General features: G+C 37.8%; 1 non-coding gene across 1 annotated transcript; it reads right to left on the reverse strand.

The window, feature by feature from the left end:
- Positions 1-5,172: 5,172 nt before the first annotated feature.
- On the reverse strand, positions 5,173-5,279 carry LOC129665897 (U6 spliceosomal RNA). The gene has a single exon (XR_008718449.1). It is a non-coding gene; the product is annotated as a U6 spliceosomal RNA (small nuclear RNA).
- Positions 5,280-6,085: the final 806 nt, after the last annotated feature.

Raw genomic sequence — 6,085 nt, forward strand, 5'->3', positions numbered from 1 at the left:
CCTCCTCCCCTCCCAATCCCACCCTCTTTCCCCCTTCAGTACCCATGTCCCTCCCCAATTCCACTGATAGGGGAGGTCCTCCTTTCCTTCCCTCTGATCCTAGTCTATCAGGTTTGATTAGGAGTGGCTGCCTTGTCTTCCCCTGTGGCCTGGTAAGGCTGCTCCCTGCTCAGGGGGAGGTGATCAAAGAGCAGGGCAATCAGTTTATGTAAGTGACAGGCCCTGTTCCCATTAATATGGAACTCACTTGGAGACTGAACTGCCATGGGCTACATCATCTGTGCAGGGGTTCTAGGTTATCTCCATGAATGGTCCTTGACTAGAGTATCAGTCTCAGAAAAGACCCCTGTGTCCAGATTTTTTGGTTCTGTTGCTTCCTTGTGTAGCTCTTGTCCTCTCCAGGTCTTACTATTTCCCCCTTCTTTCATAAGATTTCCTGTACTCCGCCCAAAGTTTGGTTATAAGTCTCAGCATTTGCTCTGATACCCTGCCAGGTAGAGCCTTTCAGAGGTCCTCTGTGGTAGGCTCCTGTCCTGTTCCCTTTTTTTCTCCCTCTTCTGATGTTTGTCCTCTTTGCATTTCTGAATGGGGATTGAGCAACTTAGCCAGAGTCCTCCTTCTTGATTAGTTTCTTTAGGTGTACAGATTTTAGTATTTTATCCTATATTATATGTCTAATATCCACTTATGAGTGAGTATATACCGTGTGCATCTTTCTGCTTCTGGGATATCTCACTCAGGATGATCTTTTTCAGTTCCCACCATTTACCTGCAAATTTTATGATTTTCTTTTTTTTTATTTTTTTATTGCTGAGTAATATTCCACTGTGTAGATGTACCACAATTTCTGTATCCATTGCTCAACTGAGGGACATCTGGGTGGTTTCCAGCTTCTGGCTATTACAAATAAAGCTGCTAAAAACATGCTTGAGCAGATGTCCTTGTTGTATACTTGAGCATCTTTTGGATATATGCCTAGGAGTGATATAGCTGGATCTTGAGGAAGTGCTATTCCTAATTGTGTGAGAACGCACAGGATTGATTTCCAGAGTAGTTGTACAAGTTTACATTCCCACCAGTAATGGAGGAGGGTTCCTCTTTCTCCACATTCTCTCCAGCATGTCTTGTTACTTGAGTTTTTGATTACACAACAACTGTTTAGGGTATATAGGTAATTTTAAGTAATTTTTAATAACATGGAATAAACACTGTCATGCCACAAGTAATAGATTCTACAAACTAGAAACTTTACAATTGCTAGAAGATTTTCACTTCATAAGATTGGAATGAAATATATGAAATGAAAGTAAAACAACTAACTGTCTTCTGAGTACAACCTGAAGCTTTATGCAAATGATGTGCTATGCTCCTAAGGTCATTTTATCAAGGAATATTTCCCTGGTTAAAAAGCCGTGGTATATGCCTTCTTTGTGTACTGTTGACATTTTTAGGCATGATTTCAAAAATGCTATTATAGAAGCACTAATATGTAAGATAAATGGTAGAAAATCCATAATTATTGTAACAAATATGACATATTTCTCAAAGCTAGAGAGAGTTGAAAATAAAAGGAGAATTTCTATATTCAATTAAAGAATGTAGCAAGTACCATCATTCCTGACAGAGTGCTTTCCAGAAGCTTTGTCAACATTTTCTGAGTTATAACATGGTCTCTTGCCAAAATTACAGGCTGTTCCATAAAAGACAAATCTGATTAAAAATTATGTCATTCTGTGACCCATATATAAGTATTTACGTAATAAGAAACTTTGAAAGTTCAATTCCCGAGAATATTTCCCTATTCCTATGGGGTTCCTTTTCCTTTATCAGGCTGCTCCTTTTATTTTATCTTTAAATTAAATTTTTATTTTTATATTAATTATAGTTTATTCACTTTATAGCCCAGCTGTAGTCCCTTCTCTCTTCCCCTCTTGATTCCACCCTACCTCCCTTATCTCGATCTATGCCCCTCTCCAAGTCCACTGATAAGGGAGGTCCTCCTCCCCTTCCATCTGACCCTAAGTTATCCAGTCTCATTTGAACTGGCTGCATTGTCCTCTTCTGTGGCCTGGCAAGCTGTTCCCTGATCCAGGGGAGGCTGTCAAAGAGCTAGCTATTGAGTTCATGTCAGAGACAGTTCTTTTTCCCCTTTCTAGGGAACTTCCCCACTTGGATACTGAGCTGCCATGCCCTACATCTGAGCAAGGGATTTTATCTTTAACTGTAGCTGCAAGATTCTGGGAGCTAAAAAAATGTCTCAAAATACCTGTTACCTTAGTCACTTTGTGTGTTCTTTTATTTTAACATTTATTCCTTTCACATTAAAACTTCATTATCTTCTCACATTTTTGAGACTACTTTTATGTCTTAAAGAACACCAACAGCACAGGCTCTTAGAACAACAATTAATAAATGGGACCTCATGAAACTGAAAAGCTTCTGTAAAGCAAAATACATTGGCATCAGAACAAAACGACAGCCTACATAGACTGGGAAAGGATCTTCACCAACCCTATATCTGACAGAGGGCTGATATCCAGAATATATAAAGAACTAAAGTAATTAAAAAGCAATAAATCAAGCAATCCAATTAAAAAATGGGGAACAGAGCTAAACAGAGAATTCTCTGTAGAGGAATATAGAATGGCAGAGAAACACCTAAAGAGATGCTCAATGTCCTCAGCCATCAGAGAGATGTAAATCAAAACGACCCTCACATTTCACCTTACACCTATCAGAATGGCAAAGGTTAAAAACTCAAGTGACAACACATGCTAGAGAGGTTGTGGAGAATTGGGAACACTCCTCCATTGCTGTTGGGAATGTCAATTTCTACAACCACTTTGGAAATCAATCTGATGCTTTCTCAGACAATTAGGAATAGTGCTTCCTCAAGATCCAGCTATACCACTCGTAAGCATATATCCAAAACATGCTCAAATACACAACAAGGACATTTGCTCAACTATGTTTGTAGCAGCTTTATTCATAATAGCCAGAACCTGGAAACAACCCAGATGTCCATCAATGGAGGAATGGATACCGAAATTGTGGTACTTTTACGCAATTAAAAACAAGGAAATCATGAAATTTGCAGGCAAATGGTGGGATCTAGAAAAGATCATCCTGAGTGAGGTATCCCAGGAACAGAAAGACACACATGGTATATACTCACTTATATAGACCTATAAGATAGGATAAACAGTAAAATATGTGCACCTAAAGAAAATAAACATGAAAGAGGACCTGGGGTAAGATGATAATTCCTTACTTAGAAAGACAAATGAGATGGAATGGGAAGTAGGAGAAAACAAGAAACAGGACAGGAGCCTACCACAGAGGGCCTCTGAAAGTCTCTACTTAGCAGCATATCAAAGCAGACGCTGAGACTTATAACCAAACCTTCAGTAAAGTGCAGGGAATCATATGATAAAAGGGCAAGTTAGTGTGACCAGGAGAGGACAGGAGCTCCACAAGGACAAAATATATCAGGACACGGGGGTCCTCAATGAGACTGTTTCTCCAACCAAGGACCATGTATGGATGTAACCTAGAACCCCTGCTCGGATGTAGCCCATGGTAGCTCAGTATCCAATGGGTACCCTATTAAGGGGAACAGGAACTATTTCTGACATAAACTCAATGACTGGCTCCTAACCGCCCCCGCCCCCGCCCCAGAGGGAGGAACAGCTTTGCTAGGCCACGGAGGAGGACATTGCAGCCAGTCCTGAAGAGACCTGATAAGCTAGGGTCAGATGGAAGGGGAGGAGGACCTCCCCTATCAGTGGACTTAGAGAAGGGCAGGTAGGAGGTGAGGGAATGAGGGTGGGATTGGGAGGGAATGTGGGAAGGGGCTATGGCTGGGATACAAAGTAAATAACCTGTGATTAATATTAAAAAAAGAAAAAAAGAAAAAAAACAATATTATATGACATTATAGATGAGTATTTCATTGATTTTTTTGAAATGAGCATTATGGATATATAAAGAAAGTAGATAATATGCAGTAAAGAGATTATTTTTTCTAAGAATGCTGGAAACCATTCTACTGTTTTTTATTTAGGACACTTTAAATGATAAAAATTCAGAGAAATTATTTTTATTTTTACCTCCATGTACAGCAATTCACTTTCTTAAATTCTGTTATTAACCCTATGGACAGTTAAAATATTCATTCTGTCTCTTATTTTAAACACTGAATTTAATTTAGCTATAAAGAAAAAAGAGATCAAGACATTTGTACAAAACTAGATGGAACTGAAAATCATTATGTTGAGAGAAATAAATTAGGCTAATAACAAAGAATACTGAATACTTTATTTTATGCAGATTCTTATATTGATTATGTGTTTATATGTAACCTTACATGTATGTACACATACACAAGGTATGTGTGTAGATGTGTGCATGAGTATGTGTGTTTGTGCAGGTGTGTGAGAGAAGGACAGAGAGAGAGAGAAAGAGAGAGAACTAGAAAGGGGACTATGAGATGTAAATAAGATGTTAACAGGACAGATGAGAAAATATTAGAAAGATATGTGACAAAAGTTGAATGGGGAGTACTTGGAAGGAGATGGGGAAACAGAATGGAAAGGGTAAGACTGTGGAGGAAAGAGACTTTAAGCTTTTCTCTTCAGAGACTTGAATTTTTTTTTTTCAAACAGGTCTTTCACTTGCTTGATTAGAGTCACACCAAGGTATTGTATGTTATTAGTGGCTACTGTGAAAGGTGTTCTTTCCCTAATTTCTTTCTCGGCCCTTTTGTCTTTGGTATCCAGGAGGTATTCTGATTTTTTTTTAATTTTGTGTCCAGAACAAAGCATATTAATGTATACATGAAATGGCACTGAAGAGATAATACCAATACCCCTCAAATCATTCCACAAAATAAAAACAGAAAGAACATTTCTAAACTCACCCTATAAAACCACAGTCATCTGATACCTGAAACACAAAGACTCAACAAAGAAAGAGAATTTTAGAATGATTTCCATTATGAACATTGATTCAAAAATGCTCAATAAAATACTCACAAACCAAATCCAAGAACATATGGAAAACATCATCCACCATGATGAAGTAGGCTTTATCCTAGGAATGCAGGGATGGTTTGACATACAGAATCTCATCAATATAATCTATGATATTTTTTTTGTTGAAATAAACTTCCATAAAAATATGGAACGCTTCACGAATTTGTGTGTCATCTTTGCGCAAGGGCCATGCTAATCTTCTCTGTATGGTTCCAATTTTAGTATATGTGCTGCCGAAGCGAGCACACTGAAAATTAAAAAAAGTGATTATCTCATTAGATGCTCAATAATCTTTGACAAAATCAAGCACTCTTTTATGATAACAGTCTTGGAGAGATCAGAGATAGAAGGCACATACCTAAACTCAATAAAGGCAATATACATCAAGGTAATAACTGACTTCAGATTAAATGGAGAGAACCTTAAAACAATTCCACTAAAATCAGGGACAAGACAAGCCTGCCAACTCTGTATCTATTCAATATAATACTTGACATTTTAGGTAATGCAATAAGACAACTAAAGGAGATCAAGGAGATATAAATATGAGATGTTACAAATTTCTTCTTGAAGGCACTTATTGCTATGAATTTTCCTCTGAGCATTGCTTTCATTGTGTCCCATAAATTTGGGTATGTTGTACCTTCAATTTCAATGAAATCTAGGAAGTATTTAATTTCTTTTTTTATTTCTTCTTTAACCCAGTTGTCACTGAGTAACAAGTTGTTCAGATTTCGTGTGTGTGTAGGCTTTTTGCTATTTCCATTGTTGTTGAAGTCCAGCTTTAGTCCATGGTGGTAAGAATTATTTCAATTTTCTTGTATCTGTTGAGGCTTGCTTTGTGACCAAAACTATATGCTCTATTTTGGAGATGGTTCCATGAGGTGCTGAAAAGAATTTATACTCTTTTGAGTTTGGGTGAAAAGTTCTGTAGACATCCATTAGGTCCATTTGATTTAGGGCCTCTTTAAGTGTCTTTATTTCCCTATTTGGCTTCTGTCTGTCTGATCTGTCCCTCAGTGAGAGTGGGGTGTTGAAGTCTCCCACTATTA

This window comes from Psammomys obesus, unplaced genomic scaffold (genome assembly GCF_907164565.1).
Source record: "Psammomys obesus unplaced genomic scaffold, mPsaObe1.curated_primary_1811, whole genome shotgun sequence".
NCBI classification, from domain to species: domain Eukaryota; kingdom Metazoa; phylum Chordata; class Mammalia; order Rodentia; family Muridae; genus Psammomys; species Psammomys obesus.